The 18378-nt window shown below is 35.6% G+C and overlaps 1 long non-coding RNA gene across 1 annotated transcript; it reads left to right on the top strand.

The window, feature by feature from the left end:
• Positions 1–399: 399 nt before the first annotated feature.
• Positions 400–10839, top strand: LOC116662144. The gene is made up of 4 exons (XR_004318127.1): positions 400–483; positions 9145–9227; positions 10450–10541; positions 10713–10839. It is a non-coding gene; the product is annotated as an uncharacterized LOC116662144 (long non-coding RNA).
• Positions 10840–18378: the final 7539 nt, after the last annotated feature.

Raw genomic sequence — 18378 nt, 5'->3', positions numbered from 1 at the left:
AGAGTCACGCATTACTAAGTTTCTGTCTTTTATAAGCAGTTGGATGGTGATGCCATTCACTCTTCAGTAAGAGGACTAAGTAGGGAGATCATAAATTTGATTTTTGACATGGGTTTGAAGCATCTATAAAGAAATGTCAAATAGTTGTTAGCAATTATGGTCTAGAGTTCCAAGGAGAGTTTCATTTGTAGAAATAAAATGGAGTCACCAGATTATGGGTGCTAACTGAAACCTTGCATGAGAATAAGATCACTTAATAGCAGAACAGAGAGCAGAAAGAAAAGAGAACCTCAGTTTTAGCTTTGAGGAACTTCAACACTGGGTGTCTAGGAAGCGGAAGAGCATGAAACTGCACATAAGGCAGTTAGTGAGAAGTTAGAGCAGAGAGGGAAAAAGGGAGGGTAATGACTTATAAGCCAAAGGATTAGTTTTTCAAGAAGGGAGTGGTCAACAATGTCAAGCTCTGTGGAAATCTTGAACAAGGTAAAAATGTAAATTTCTCCTTGCATTTAGTGAGATTATGGTACTGGGAAAAGTTGATTGAGAAGTGGGGGGGGGGGAATAAGGAAATGAGGACAGTTTCGCCAACTACTCTTTCAAGAAGCTAAGCGGTGAAGGAGAGAAGGAAAAGCGGGCAGGAGAAGGCAGTGGCATGTAGAGCAGAGGCACGTAAGTAAGTGTAAAGCACCGACGTGAAGGATTCAGTTTCATGAAGACGTTGGAGTATGCGAGTGACAAGGGCTGACAGTGTTCAGTCCGCGAGGCAGAAGTCTCACCTTATGCAGGAGGAGAGGCAGCCCTCCCTCTCTTTTCACAGAAGGGAAGGAGGCTACTCCAAAGTTAGAGGTGCCGTGATTAGTACGTTAGGTGGGGTGGGAAGGTAAGGGAGTTACCATCTGATGCTTTCTCTTTTTATCTAAAATGCCAGGCTATCATGTAAGTGGAGAGGAGGAGGGGAAAGCTTGATGCTTTGAATAGAGTGGATAACGTTTGAAATAGCTGTTGCAAAGAGTGTGTGGGCACTGTCGAGGGCCCTTCTGAGGTTGGAAGTTTTAAACTTATTACTGGACCAATATGCCCTGGAACGGGACCTTCCCTGGTGGTGTTTAACTACAGGAATAGAGAAAACAGACGGTTGAGCTATCGAAGGTTGGGATTTAATTAAATGCCACACACACAAAAAGAATTGGCCCAGACAAAACTCAGCTTCCTAACTTTCTTCCTCCTACTCCCACACAGGCATATTCAAAAGCCCATTCATAAAAGGCCTTTGAATTGTGCATTAGAGTATTCTTAATTTTTGAGGACAATAGACGGTTTGCATTGCCACAATGCAGCTGATTAAAAATTGATCAAACATATTTTTCTTCAAATGCCTTCTTCTACCACTATGTTCTGTCGATTGGCTTTTCCCTCTTTCCTTTTCTCTACCTTCCCTTTTCTTCTAATTTTGGTTCCTTTCTAGTGCAGAGCCACTGAGTCACCCTTTTTATTTCATTGCCTCCTGCTAAACTCAGCCCTCAGGGTGTCACCTTCTCTCACAAGTAGCTTACCAATATGTTTTCCTAAACAAAGACAGTTCCCTCCCTAAAATAAATGCAGGTGCCAGAAGTTAAATGGATAATTTTTTTTTCACCCATGACATATTATTATTTATTTAACTCTGTCTTTGTGACAACCTGCTCTAAAGATGTCTTTGTTGTTTTCAGTGACAGAAGAAACATATTTGTCCTCTCTGCTGTCATCAACCACGAAACGTGTGACCTGGGAAAGTCATTTCATTGTTCTAGATTAGGAATAGGCAAACTATAGCCTGAGGGACAAATCTTACCCCTTGCCTGTTTTTGTAAATAAAGTTTTATTAGAACACATCCATATTCTTTGTTTATTTATTATTTATGGCTGTTTTGTGCTACAACAGTATAGTTGAGTTGTTATGACAGAGACTGTCTAGCATGCAAAATAAAAAATATTTATAACTGGGCTCTTGAGAAAAATGTTTGCCAACCCCTATTTTAGATCCCAGTTTATCCTTCTGTAAAGTGAAGGAATCCGAGAATAGCTTTCTCATTATATTTTCAGTTTCAATATTTGAAGCTGTTAAAGCTATAACTGTTAGGTCTTTGCATAAAAGTCACCTCATTTGAGAGAATTTATTTGACTACCATTGAAAAGCAGCAATAGTACTTTTTTTCTGGCTTCTATCATTCTCTATACTTTTAATCTGCTTTATTTTTTATTAATGTAATATATTACTCTGGCATAATGTGACATATGATATATACCTATTAAAACATAAATTTCACGAAGCAAAGAAATTTGCTTTGTTCAGTGCTGTACCTCAGTGCCTAGAATAATATGGCATATAATAGACGCTCAATAAATAGGTGTTAAATAAGTGAATAAATGAAAGGATGATACACTTTTCATTGGACTTTCTTTTTAGTCCCATATATAGAGACAGAAAACACTTGGAAATAAATGGAAGTGAGTCTTTATTAGTAAAGCTTTCTTAAATTGTTCAGGGCTCCTAGGGGATTGTTACAGACCAAATGTTTGTGTCTATCCAAAATTCATATGCTGAAGCCCTAACCTCCGATGTGTCTATACCTGGAGACAGGGCTTTTGAGGAGGTGATAAAGGCTAAATGAGGTCATAAGGGTGGGGTCCTAACCTGATAGGTCAAGTGTTACTATAAGAAGAGGAAGAGACACACACTGTCTTTCTTTGCTATTTGAGGACACAATGAGATGGCAGCTGTGTACAAGCTAGGAAAAGAGTCCTCACCAGGAACCAAATGGGCTGGCACCTTGATCTTGGACTTCCCAGATTCCAGAGTCATGAGAAAACAAATTTCTGTTGTTTACTCACACAATCTGTGGTATTTTGCTATGGCAGCCCAAACTGACTAACACAGGGATGTTTGCAAAGGATCCCTGGATATATGCTTTGATGACCTCTTCATACTGTTTTTTCCCTGAGGACAACAATATTCAGGTATATCCTATTGGATTAATTATGCATGTGTAAATGATTCGTAAATACTAAAAATATGTCAAAGTTAAGTGAACTAAAAGTAATAATCCCCTGTCTATGCTTAGAAATTAAATACAGGGCTCCACATCATGTTAGTGGACATTCCCTCTTTATAATAAGTATACTACCACAGCTATATAAAATGGTGCTAAGGATATGAGCAATGGAGTCAGATTGCTTGGTTGAATCGAGTTAAGTTCTATTTAAGTTGTGGTGTCATCATGGATAAATAACTTACCCTTATTTTCCTCCTTTGTAAATTGAAGGTAGTAAAAATTATTACCTATATCAGTCAGAATGGATCAGGCTATGCTGCAGTAACAACCCTCAAAATCTTAATGGCTTAATACAAAGTTTTATCTTTCACTCTCTTTACATTTCCATTGTAAGGCAGCTAGGAACTGCGCCCCAGCGGTTCTCACTCTAAGACACAGGTTAAGAGAGTACCACTCTTTGGAACATTGTTAACTGTAATGGCAGAGGAAAGACTCTGTTGAATTGCACACTGGCTCTTAAAGCTTCCACATAGACAGGGCGCCCATCACTTCCGCTTACATTTCATTGGCTAAAAGCAAGATTTACGATCATCCCTAACTCCAAGGAGGGAAGAGAAGGGCAATCCTATCACAGCCCAGAAGAACAAGAAATATCTGTGATTAGTTCTAATGAATATTACACTATCTCACAGGGTTTTTGTGAAAATCAATTAAGAAAAAGCCTTCAAAGCACAAGGTGCAGTTCATGATACCAAAAAAAGAGAGCGCACTAAATGCTTGCTATTATTATTATTATCCAATATTGAATTACACAGAAAACACTCTTACTGGGAAAAACGACAAACTGTTTTTAGCCTTGCAAGGAAACTTTGACCCCAGCAAATAGAAGAGAATACAGATAGGGTTAACAGAAAACCTCCTTTCTTTCTCTGACTACCTTTACAATTCCCCAGAGGAGAACTCAATCACCTGGCTGCAGCAAATATTTTCATTGTCCTCCCCTCAAATTGATTTCTAGGAGAACACAATATAAAAGGAATACAATGGAGATGCATTTTTCTGTTATCTGATTTTGATAAGATAGATGCCTTATCTTTTTTCTTTTAAGTCCAAGATTTTGTTTGTTTCTAGCTACATGGATTACTGATTCTTTGTTGGGCTACATTAATAGGTATATGAAAGCCCCTTAATCCCATATTTCTCATACATTAACATCATTTACAAATCTTGGTTTTCACATAAATTTTATTCCTATCAGTATCCTGAGGCAGCAAGTAAAATACTGATGTGACCATTATTTTTCAAGAGAAATATAAAACTAGAGGATTGACACAAGCGTTAAGCCAATTTGGTTTTAGCTCTTGATTTAACTAACTAGTCATACTATTTTGATCAAGTAATTTAACCACTTCTAAACTAAAATTCTTTATCTGAGGAAGTAAGGGAGTTAATTTAAACTTCACTTACTTCCACCATACCATCTTGGATGATTGGAGATAATCTTCAAACTCTTCTCAAATTTCAAATATTAGTTAATTGCCCATAGTTATATTAGCACACAATATATAGAAATTCAATTAGATTCCTCAATGCCATTTCAAACCAATTTTCTAGAAGCTCAGATGATTGGAATGAATTTAATTGCTCAATTGTTTGACTTTTCTTATTCAACTGAAACCAAATTTCACAATCCTGTGCAATTCACTCATCAATAATTACTAGTAACATCATTTGAAAATATTCAGTCTGCAATTAAAAAAGAAAATGCTCTGTAAGTAACAAAGTCAAAGAATGGGCATGATTCATCCAAACCACTGAAGCTTGATTAATTGTTTGTTCGAGGCACCCTCATTAGAAATCTAATGATTACAGATTCCAATGACATCCATTTAATTTCTCAAATCTCTATTTACCATATTATTTTCAAACAATGATGTTAGTGTTATTTTTAACTTGAAAATTTTGGTCAAGAGCTTATGCAGCTGATTTTTAAGTTAAAAGAGGACCAACTCCAATAATTTTCTCAAAATCTCTTCTCAGGATTTAAATTAACTTTTATCTTTAGTATAATGACTGACATTTGTAAAATAAGTCATTTTAATTCATGGTAACTTGTTTCACTGTTAACCAACCCAAGGATTTATATACAGAAAGAAGAGTTTATCACAACAAAGAACTGCAGGAAGTTTTCTCCCACAATACCAATTTTCACGAATTTATCTTCTAGAGTCATACAATGGTACATGAAACAAGGATTCATAAAACCCAATTAACTTAGTTTGTGTAGCAGACATGCTTGGTTGTCTAGCCTAATAGCTATCCCAAGCCTCCATCTCTTTCTTTTTTCTCACTGTAAAGGATAAAAATACCACAGAATCAGTTTACCAACCTTCATGAAGCTAGAAGTGACCAGATGACCTGTGTTCAAGCAGTGAGGGGTTGTATGCCTGTGGCCTTCTAGGAAAATTTTGCTTTTCTGATAAAAGGGACATATGTGGCAGTAAGAGCCATTTCCCTTCATCCTGTATCGATCATGGACTTCACGATGAAACTGTAGAAACTCCATTGCCATCAGGATGTCAAAATATGAAGACCAAAGGCCAACAAACCCAAGATGATGGAACACAAAAAGAGAAAGAATCTGGGTCCTTAATGACATTGGGTGGCAGCTGCACCAACACTACCTAACATTATCACCTCTGTACATCTTCCTGGGTGAAATTTCCATCTCTTTCAGCCCAAAGCATCTCTTGCCAATATAGTTGGTACATTAGTTTGTTTTGATTTGCATGCCTTGAACAATTTTATGACCTTCCATTCACTAAATTTATCATTCTTTCTATTGTAACATTTTAATTAAAAATGTTTGTATAATCATTGGAACAAAAGGCCCTTAGGGATTACTTAGGTCTTTGTATTTTCACATAGAAGCTAAAAAGTCCCTCAAACATGACTATTTCACTTTAGGTTTAAAAGGAAAAATATTCTACATCCTTTTTCATTAACCCCTTCCAATGACTTTTGGGAACATTAAGAATATGGAAGAGGAAGTGGAGAATAGCCTAGAAAAACCCCAGTTGGCTTCTGGCAGTTGCTGTAAATCCTAAGAGAATGGTATAAAGTCAGGCAGTGTGAATTTCATAGCATCTCTGGGCATCCTGGGAATCTCCCACAGTGTCTCAATATGGCAAGCGGTTATTTGTTGCTAGTGCCCTTTATGCTTCCACTTATTTTAACTCTGGACATTTCCTTTATTTTTTCCTCTAAAGCTATTTCACTCACCCTTTATGACACATATCCTATACTGGGAAATTAGAACAATAAAATTCGATGGGTGAGATATGGAAAAATCACAAGGAATAAAAGAAAGAAAGGAAAAGGGCAATATTCAAGGTCACATCAGCCCTGTTTAACATTCAATTTCACAGATAATCTAATCAGGCATATATATATATATATATATATATATATATATATATATATATATATATATATATATGATATGACCAATTGTATGGAAAAGCAGAATCTTCTGGCTTCAAATACATGGATAAGAAAATCTATAGGAGAACCTTACATTTTTCTGATTTAACTTCCCCTCAGAATAAATATCTGATAATGAAATCTGGGACTATATTAAAAAGAGTAACTTGGGTTGGGAACAAGGTGACAACTGTCAGAAAAGTGGGTTTAGAGTTCCCAGGGCAACCATCTACCTACAATTACATTTTGTAAATGTGGGAAAGAACCATAGATGTATATTCACAACATTTCACTGATGTGACAGATTTAAAGAGCATGGATTATGTCTTTTTGATAACTTTCCCCCCAAATTTGTTATTTTGTGGAACTATGATACTTAAGCCACCCAGGAAATTGTATTTTAATATTTCCTCTCAGAATCAGCAATAGTGATTTTGTCCTACATTCATTTTTACTTCACCACGTTCTGCCACACTGCAGAAAATAAATATATTCATATAACCTTAATATGCTATGCAAAGATAAGTTGGTATGGATAGAAAAACAAATCAGATATACAGATGGGAGTGGATGAGGCACAAGATTCTCCCCTTTCCTAGAGGTTATCAGGAGTTATTCTCCTTGGGTGGCAGACTAAGGAAAATAAAATGGCAGTGAGAGAATTAATTGAAGGCTGTGCAAAATATAAGCCATAAAGTAGATGCTAAAAGCAGTTTTTGAATAGCTGAATGAAGGAATAAAGAAAGACAGCATTAATAGCTGACTGAAGGAATGAAGGAAGTGACATTAAAACTATAATTAACCTTATAATTTGGGGGGAATTAAGGAAGTCTTATTTTAGAGAGCTTGTTTTGATTTTAGAACTATAGCAGAAACCAAAACACTATGGATTGTGCTCCATGATTAAAATACAGATGCAGACATTTAATAAAATATGCATTTTTAGCTGATAAAAGATATGGTTGTGTTCACCTGGACAGCAGTGTGAAAGGAGGAACGTTTCATTTGAGATTGAAAAGAAGGTATATTCTGCTGCCAATGTATGAAATTTTCTATATATGTCAATTAGATCCAGTTGACTGACAGTGTTGAGTTCAACTCTGTCCTTATAGAGCTTCTGCTTGCCAGATCTGCTCATTACTGTTAGAAGGATGTTGAAGTCTCCAGCTATAAGAGTGGACTCATCTATTTTTCCTTGCCGTTCAATCAGTTTTTGCCTTATGTATAGTGATGTTCTTTTGTTAGATGCATGCAGATTAAGGATTGTTATGTCTTCTTGGAGAATTGATCCCTTTATCATATATAATACCTTTCTTTATCCCTGATAATTTTCCTTGTGTTGAAGTTGCTATTTGAAATCAATATAGCTACTCCAGCTTTCTTTTGATTACTGTTAGCATGATGTTATCTTTCTCCATCCCTTTACTTTTAATCTATACATGTCTTTATATTTAAAGTGGGTTTTGCAATGAACAGTACACATATGTAAATTTTAAAAAATGTGCAGCATATTGTGTATATGTACTTACACGCAATACAGCATATATGTGCAGTCAAATTGTAACAATTCTACCTAATAAAACTGAAAATGAAAAAAAATAAAGTGAGTTTTGTAGACAACACACAGTTGAGTCTTGTCTTTTGAAAATCTACTCAGAAAATCTGTTTTTTAATTGGTGTATTTAGACCATTGCTGTTTAAAGTGATATAATGGATTAATATCTATCATACTTTTTTTTTTTTTTTACTGTTTTCTGTTTCTTGGTCCTTGATCTTTGTTCTTATTTTTGTCTTCAACTTTTTTCCTGCCTTTTGTATTTTGATTGAGCATTTTATATAATTCCATTTTCTCTCCTTTCTTAACATATCAACTATATATTTTTTTAAACGTATTTTCTGGTTGCTCTAGAGCTTTCAGTATACATTTACAACTAATCTAAATCCACTTTCCAATTACACTATACCACTTCATGGTGCAAGAACCTTACAATAACAAAGTATACCTAATTCCTCCCTTCTGTCTTGTATCATTACTGCCATTCATTTTACTTATCCATAAAGCATAACCATTAAATATATTGTTGCTTTTTTGAACAAACTATTATCTGTTAGGTTAATTAAGAATAAGAAAACTTAAAAAATTTTTTACCTTCTGATTCCTACTGATTTACCACTGATTCCTACTCTGGTGCTCTTCCTTTTTTACGCAGATCCAAGCTATGTCATTTCTCTTTTCTCGGAAGAACTTTTAAAAATGCTTCACACAAGGCAGATTCACTTGAACAATTCCGTCAATCTTTGTCTGAGAAAGTCTTTATTTCTCCCTCACTTCTGAACAATAATTTCACAGGGTACAGAATACTAGGTTGGTTTTTTTTTAAGTCAACACAATAAATATGTCACTCCACTCTCTTCTTATTGCATGGTTACTGAGGAGAAGTCACATGTAATTATCTTTTTTCTCTATAAGTAAATCACTATTGTTTGAAATATTTCTTCTGTTCCTTTCCCTCTTTCTTCTCCTTCTAGTACTCCCATTATGTATATATTACAATTTTTGAAATTGCCCCACAGTTGTTTGGATATTATGTTCCATATTTTCCATCTTTTTTTTCTCTTTGTTTTTCAGTTTTGGAAGTTTCTATTCACATGTCCTCAAGTTTACAGATTCTTTTCTCAGCTGTGCCCACACTGCTAATGAATCCATCAAAGGTATTCTTTATTTCTGTTAGAGTGTTTTTAATTTCTATCATATGCTAAGGGATCTAATGGAAGTACAGTAGCCCCCCTTTATCCTTGGGAGATATGTTCCACAACCCCCAGTAGATAGATGCCTGAAACTGCAGATAGTACCAAAATCTATATATACAATTTTTTTCCTGTACATACATACCTATGCTAAAGTTTAATTTTTAAATTAGGCATAGTAAGAGATTAAGAACAATAACTAATAATAAAATGAACAATTATAATTAATATACTGATATAGAAGTTATGTGAATGTGGTCTCTCTCAAAGTATCTTATTGTACAAACATAGTGCCTTTTCCATCTTAACTAAGTACTTATCACGCATTGTGGCTATAACTTTTTGCACTTTAAGGTGCAACAGCAAAATCTGCATGAATTTCTCTCCTTCAGAATTTCATGGATAGAAGATTTGTTCTTAGTTTATATATTAGTAACCTCAGCACACAATTGTTTTATTAAACTTGGAATTTTTACCTTTTCACTTAAAAGCAGCACTTTACAGTTTCTCTTTGGCATATCTGAATCACCAGCATCATTATTCTTACTCTTTGGGGCTATTAAGTAAAGTAAATGTCACTTGAACATAGGCACTGCAATATCGCAACAGCAGATCTGATAACTGAGATGGCTACTAAATGAGTTATGGGTGGCATACACTGGACAAAGGGGGTGATAGACGTCTTGGGTGGGATGGAGGGGGACGGTATGAGATTTCATTATGCTACTCAGAACGGTGTACAATTTAAAACTTATGAATTATTTCTGTTATTTTCCATTTAATATTTTCAGACCATGGCTGACCATGGGTAATGAAACTACAGAAAATGAAACCCTGGATAAGGGAGTGGGGTGGCTACTGTAGTAGACAACATATAAGAATAGATGAGTAATGTATAAAGAGAGATGAATAAAAAGTAATGTTAGAAACAGCTGGTTTAATATTGTACCAGTTTTAATTCTCTATAAATTAATATAAATTCAATACAAGTTAACCGGTTTTTTCCAGTATGATAAAACTCATTCTATATTTCATCATAATAATTTGGACTCTGGCATATGATTACTTGGGCTAGGAGATAGAAATCAGACAAATATTCCAAACTATAGAAGATAAAATGGAATATAATGACATCTTTATCCTATTATAGATAACCACATGCTTTTCTCTGTATTTCCTAAATCAGGAGAAGATGGAATTTAAATTCAGTATAAAGCCAAGGAATATAATTTGAAGCCTGTGTGCCCTCTGAGTTTACAAGCTTGGTGCACAAATCAGGTATTCAATAGTCAATAAATTTTTAATGTTGTGGTCTACAGTAATGATCATGTTACAAGTTGGTGGGAAGAGTATTATATTCAAACTCAAAATTTTCATATTATTATCTCAAATAATTAGTACCACTAATATTCACAGCACCCACTGATGATGACTCTCTGCTTCCCTCAGGTTCCACTTCATGATTCACCCTCTGGCTCTGGACAATATTGCCTTCATTAATCCCTATGTTCATCTACAGGAGTAAGATTCATTACTTTTTAATTACAGACATACCTCAGAGATATTGTAGGTTCAGTTCCAGACCACCACAATAAAGCAAGTCACACAAATTTTTTGGTTTCCCAGTACATATAAAAGTATATTTACACTATACTGCGGTCTATTAAATGTGTAATAGCATTATGCCTAAAAAATGTACATATCTTAATTTAAAAATTCTTTATTGCTAAAAAATAGTAAGCATCATCTGAGCCTTTAGCAAGTTGTAATCTTTGCTGGTGAAGGATTTAAGATATTGTGAGAATTACCAAAATGTAAGAGAGACATGAAGTGGGCAAATGCTGTTGGAGAAAATGGCACTGACAGACTTGCTCAATGTAGGATTGCTACAAACCTTCAATTTATAAAAAATACAGTATCTGCAAAGTGCAATAAAGTGAAGCACAATAAAATGAAGTATACCTGTATTTCACTAAATGTGAGCCTTTAATATGGTGGTACAAAATGCACTTGTGTTTCAAGGACTTTACAATTTAAAATTTTGCTTGCTCACGTTACAAGTTAGGGCTGGCTGAGGTAGGCTCTGTTCCTAGGTTTCTATAGATCTATCTTTTTTTTAATGTGTGCATTTTATCAGTAAAGGAATCTGGACCTAGTGAAGACGAGCACTTGTAGCATGTGCAGTGAATGAAAGTGCTTATATAGAGGTTCCATTTTACTCTAATTAAAGTTCTTCTTAACATAAGTAAAGATGTATTTCCGAATAAAGAACAAATGGACAGAAATAGAAAATACGATAGAGTGGAAAAAAGATCAATCCAGGAAGTCCAACAGTCTAGTAATGAGTCTTGGATATGGATAACTAATATAATGGAATAGAGGAAATAAATGGAGAAATAGGAGAAAATTTTCCCTAATTTCAATATATGTTCTCAACTCAAAATATCCTCTCTCTCTCTCTATGTATATGTTCTGGGTGTTTTTGTTTTTTGGGGTTTTTTTTGGAGGGGGGAGGTAATTAGGTTTGTTTGTTTGTTTGTTTAATGGCAGTACTGAGGATTGAACCCAGGACCTTGTGCATGCTAAGCATGTGTTCTACCACTGAGCTGTACCCTCCCCTCACCCAGTGTCCTCTGATTGCAGATAGGAATAATGCAAACAACTTACACCCAGACTTACTCTGATATGTTTAAACAACAATGAAAAACGAAAGAGTCTAAATATTTTCAGAAACAGAACAAAGAAGAGTCGCACAGTGTGTGTGTGAATGAGTGAGAGAGAGAGAGGAGAGGAAGAGGCAGAGACAACCAGAGTTAGTATACATTCTGAAGAATCAGACAGGAATCATATTTTACATAAGCATAACTGCAAGCTAGAACATTATGCAATTATGCAAAAAGGCCTTTAACATTCTGAGAGAGAAACTCATGATTTTATACCTAAATCAATTAGTATATATGAACTATTATAAATGACACAGAACCTTTGAAAAAGGACCAATGAGAAATTCCAGACATGAAAAAAATGAAAATAAAAATATAATTTTAGTGTTAAAGAGTTAGTTTAATAGTTAATTTATATACAGAATTAGGCAACAAGAAGATGAACCTGAAGAAATGATTCAGTGGGAGGCACGGAAAGACAAAAAGATGGAAAATAGTAAATATACGTGGAGCACCAATGACAAAATCTACCATATTTCTATCTGGAGTTCCAGAAGGAGAGAAGTAAGAGGTTCATGTTAGAGAACATCTGAAAAGAAACTTGATGATAATTCCCCAGAAATTAAAGACAACAGTTCTTAGATTTCAAAAGTCCAGTGAATCCTGAGGGATTGAACTTCATGATGACTCGCTACCAGGGTCAGGAAGGGCTTGGTATTACGACCAGTGTTAACTTATTCAAGGATTTCAAGGTTGACATAATACTAGAATATCAATTTATAGAATTATATTAACATTTAAATAAGAAAAATCATACAGTCATCTAATAGGCATGGGTAAAGTTAATAAAAATGAATCCCATGTCACCATAATAACTTCTAACACATCAGAGTAGAAGAAAACTTTTTTCATCTGACAAATATCATGTACCAAAATTTTACAACAAATATAAAAAGGAAGAGAAGATGGGGGATATGGTAAAAAGTGCCAAGTTTCTTATATTTTATGAAAGCAAGGGAAAGAGGGAGAAAGGGAGGAAGGAAATTAGAGGGAGGGAGAGAGACTGAGATTATCTAAAGAGGATAAACCATGACATAGGACTTTTACAAAAAATTGATAGAACACAGAAGAGATAAAGGTAGGACTTGTCATAGTGGTTTCGTGTGTGTGTGTGTGTGTGTGTGTGTGTGTGTGTGTGTGTTGTGGGGGGCTAAAAGTGGAAAGAGGAGAAGGAGATATATTTCCTTTTGCGCTCTTTTGCATTACTGGATATTTTCTCCTCACATACATGTTCTTTTTTTTTTTTTCCAAAAAACATAATTATTTTACTGAATGAGCTGGAATCCATGTGGTACTGTCTCCCACTGTCCTTTCAAACCTGCTTCCATGGGCCTTCCCTTGCCTTCAATGAAATCTCAGGATGGTCCCACAACTTCTTCAGTCTCTGTCACAAGAACAGCCTCTTATCAGTCATTAAAAATTTCAGGCCATCTAATGTTACTCCAAAACTCCACTTAAATGAAAGGTTCTCTCTACTGTCACCCAGCTTAAGGCCCGTGGTATAGAATTTTCTGCTGAATATATCCCTTAATATGTAGTAGTAGACATCTGTACTTTTTGCCTCTCTGGCATCTCTCCTCTTATCTCCCTTCATTCTAGTTTAAGAAGTGTCTTTTTTTATGGGCGGTGTCATTACATGTGTTTGGAGTGGGGCTAACCCCACTCCCAACCATGATGTAAGAGTCAGTCCAGGCCTGACCAGAGTACCTTGCTTCTTTCATGACTGATTAGTTGAGTGAATGAGCTGATTAAACTGCTCCCAGATTGGGGCTCCCAACTGCAGCCCCTCCCAGATCTTTGCTGCTACAACTATTCCCTCAGGTTACTGAGCTGGTCGGATGGACATGAGTCTGGAAACTGGAGGCCATCTTGTTCACCACAGAGACTGACAGAATAAGAGTCTTCCATATCAGTTGAGCCTTTCTGTTCCCAAGATTTCCCAGTGAATTCATTTTCTCCCCGTGAATTTATATGACATAGATTTTACAACTTTCACTTGAAAAATACATGGCAGATATCCTATAGGAAACTTAAAATCCTCAAACAAGTCCAAAATGGAATTTTTTTTCTTCCTCTTCTACATTCATTCCTACTCTTGTATTTTCAAATCAGAAACCTGGCACTCAACTCTTTCCTTGTACCCTACATAAAACAAGTCTCAGTTCTGTCTGTTCTCCTCCCTAAATATCTCTAGAATCTTTCCTTTCCTTTCTCTATGTGTCTTAGTCCAAATCTTCATCCTCTGAATCTCAGACCTTTACAATAGCCTCCTTTTCTGATTTTTCTTTTTTGATCTTACCTGCTCAAATCTGTTCAGTCATTAGAGAAGTCATTCCAAAACACAAATACGGCTTCACCATTTCCCATTTGAAAATACCTGAAATTTGCCAAATGGTTCCCAAGATAAAGTCCAGCCTCTTTGTCAGCCAACAAAGCCTTCCATGACCAGTTCTTGCCTGTCTTTTGTTCCCCACTTCTTTCCATCAATCTCTGTTGGGCAATACCAAACTGTCTGTCATCCTCTATAGACACCAAATAGATGGTTCATGCTCCCTCTGCCCGAAATGCCTCTCTCCTTTCCCCTTTCCACCTCTGCTCAGGCCGTGGCTCTTCCAAGAAGCCGTATTCACCTCCAAGGCAAGGCCAAGTGCCCCTCAATTACGATCCAATCATAGCTGATAAGTAGCTTTTTGCAAAGTCTATCAAAATCCTTTCTTTCATTTATTTTCCATGCATATCATTTATAATACTTTTAACAAAAATGAGCAAACATAAAACAAAAACAAAGATGTTTAAGGTTTATTTTTGTGCTGGTTTGGAGATGTCTGCTAGATAAATTAAGCGGAAAAAGGAAGCTGCAGATGAGTATGTGTATATGATACACTCACATTGATAAATATGTTACGGCAGCATGTACAAAAGCTGAAGACAGTCTGAGAAGCAAGAATGAGGCTTAGAGTGAAGTATACTTTACACTTTGTTGCCTTTTGTCATGTTCATATCATTCTCATTGAGATACTAATTTTCATAATACAAAGAACCACAATAAACATTATCTATAACTCCTTGCCCCCCCAGTATTATTGTTCTAGCTTTTTATTCACTTTAAAAAGTGTTATGTCTCTATTGTTCTCAGAACTCTTTCTTTAAAACTGGGGGTCATAGATGCTTGGCATTTTGCAATAGGCAGGACAGTCTACAAAACAAGCAGTTGTTCACCCAAAATGCCCACAGCACCCCCATTGGAAAAAAAACTGGTTTCAGCTTAAGGATGGATTTTGTTGTTTTCTCTGCTCACACTGTTTCTTGTATCTGATAGCTTCCTCTTTTATGAATTGTGTTTTAGTTTTGCTGGACCATATCTTTCAGCCATATTACTTTTAGGAAAAGAGTGTGTGTGTTTAGTATATTTTCCAAATCCTTTTCATGTTTAAGAATCTCTTTTTTTCCCCAGGATGAAATGGATCTAGAATTCAAGGTTCAGAATCCGTAGCCCTCATATTTTTGAAGGCCAACTAGCATCCTCTGTTGGAAAAAAAAATCAAATTCTCCTTTATTTTGTAACCACTTCCCCCTTCCCTGTTTTTCTAGGATGTTATCTCTTAGGTTTGAATCTCTAGCATGTCTAAATGTAGTTCTGATTTTGTTATTTCTTTTGTACTTGGAATCTGAATCCCTGAACATTTATATTGCTATTAGAAAGAACAAGTAAAATCACAGAAGCATGAAAATGTCTTCGTCTTGCCAATGCTAGAGTGTTAAGGAAAAGAGTGATCAGGAAAGTAAATAGGTACAATTAAAAACAAGTTATTTTTAAAATTTCTGTTTAGCTGGTGATACCTAGTCACTTACGGGTAAGAATTTCACTCCTATCAGAATGGGAGGTTCCGAAAGCAATGAACTATTTTTTTTTTTTTTTTGCAGTTTATTTAATTGCCTAGTTATGTAATTGAGAAAATTATCTGACAGAACCAGCAGTGCCTTGGTTTCATACAGGAATGGGTAAATCTTCTGCAAATTAGTCTACTTGCGCAAAAAAATTAATGGACATTTGGAGACTTCTGTAATAACAGTTTTAATTCAGTCCAGCTATCTTTACCAAAGCAATTTGGAGATAATTTCAGAAATTTTATTCAAATAAATGAAGGTTCAACTGGTTATCATTTGTGTGATAAATCCCATCACCAGGATGCCATCCATTTCTACTTGCTTCCTAATAAGTATATATCACTTTATTAATATTCATCCATTCATTTATCATATTCTGGGGAGAATGAAATAAGTCCTTTCCTCCCCATTTTATAGAGAACAGGACTGAAATCCAAAGGAGAATAAATGATACACTGGGTTTCATTAATTTTCTATTCACTGAGAAATTTCTAGAGCTCGTACTAAAGCCAGGTCAGGTACTACCACAGGTAGTGTTGATACAAAGATGATCAAAGGAATTTTTAGTGTACTGTGTAAGACAGGCACATACATACAATCATTACAATACAATGTTTACAGAGTATTTCTAAACTAAACAGAACTTTCCCTTGTATCAAAATCTTTGGTATCCCAGTCTATGAGAGTCTCTCTTTTGATTCTAGGGTATCCATGCTTTCTATTTGGCACCACGTTCTTCCTTCCTCCCAACCATCTTCCACAGTGATACTTCCAAAGCTCCAGTCTAATAACGTTCTTCACTGATAGAAACACTCAAATTACTCTCTCAACCCCAGGAAAAGGTCATGTTAGATTACACACAAGATCCAATCTCACTATTTGTTCAATCATATCCCTTTAATATCTCCACTTCACTCAACACTTAAAGCATACCAAAAACCGACCAATCCCCTCCACCTCTGCAAACATTAGATTTCTGTGGTTTTGAACACACTTCTATTTGCCTAGAATTTGCTACCTACACCTCCTCTGAAGGCTCCTTTTAACTGTTATTTCCACTTAATAAACCCTGATGTAACCTCTAAGGAGAGAAGTAACCACCGCCTCTTTGTCTTCTGGCTATCTTGTTTTACCACTGTTACAGGCCTTATTATTACTGTATTGCATTTATTCATTTACATACATGTCTCTTATCAAGCCATGAATTCCTTGAAATTCTGGATAAAGGCTTCTTTATCTTTTTATACACACTACCTAATAAATGTGCTGAGATATGGCAGATGGTTTTAAGGAATTGTCAAACGACTGAGTTCTCAACAAGAATACTATGCTATGGGGACATGGTAGACTAGCTTTCTTTTTCCCCTCAGTCTAAAGCAGTGTTTTCAAAGTGTGGTCTCTGGACCTCTAGCATAAACATCATCTGAGAATGTGTTAGAAGAGCAAAGTCTTAGCACTTACTCTGCTTCTGCCCAAGACCTGTGAAATCAGAAACTCTGAGGGTGGGGCTTAACATTCTGTGTTTTCACCAGTCCTTCAGGTGGTTCTTATACAGGCTGAAGTTTGAGAATTGTTCTAAGGAAACTGTCCTCCTAGTGGCCATTGTATTGCTGCCCAAAAGAAAGAGATGGAGTAGATGAAAATAATTAAGCCCTTAACTGTCTAGAAGATTAATTATGGATAGGTTCTAAGAACTGGTCCATAGAAGAGAAGGCAAATTTTTATGGACATGAATGTCACAGGAAAGTTGCATGAAACATATTTTCAAAAAACAGAGAATGTGCCAAGCAAGCAACAAGTGACAGAAATGGAGCACAGTGTACCATGGAGCTACAACAGTAATGACCAGAAGATGAAGATAAGTCATCAGGAGAGAGAAACTCCAGAATAGAAGAGCATGTGTGCAAAAAGAGTTGGCAGCAAAGTCCAAATAATTAGAAAAGGAATAACTGGAAATCAGGTTCCTGAAAAAGGAGTATTCAAGTCTTCACCACACCCAGGAGAAGACTGCAAAAAATAAGAGAGGAAAAATGGCAGTACATAAAGATGAAAGATAACTGAAAGAGAGACCTAAACATTTCTGGTTGAAGCTAATTCACTAACTTCCTATGTGAAAAAGAATTGGGAGTTAGTAGTAGACTCCTGTCTACCATAATATCTACAACATTCTAATTGTGTAATGTAGCCAAGTTGTCAAGGGAATGGGCTTTGGCGCTCAATACAATGAAATTCTAATCCCAGCTTCCCTAATTATCAGCTGCATGGTCTGAGCGTCAGTATTCTCATTTAAAAAAATAGGAATAAATATCTACATCACAATAGTTTAGTTTCAATAATAAACGACGAAATGGCAATAAAGCACCATGTGTTCTAGTTGACACATATAAGGTACTCAATACATGATAGTGATTATTACTTTTAGTTTAAGAATTTGGTCTTAGGTTCTGTATATAATGATCATAGTATCTGCATAAAATTTTCCATAATATGAGAAAAATGATCCC

Source organism: Camelus ferus, chromosome X (assembly GCF_009834535.1).
Source record: "Camelus ferus isolate YT-003-E chromosome X, BCGSAC_Cfer_1.0, whole genome shotgun sequence".
Taxonomy (NCBI): Eukaryota; Metazoa; Chordata; class Mammalia; order Artiodactyla; family Camelidae; genus Camelus; species Camelus ferus.
This window is presented reverse-complemented; position numbering and strand designations above follow the sequence as displayed.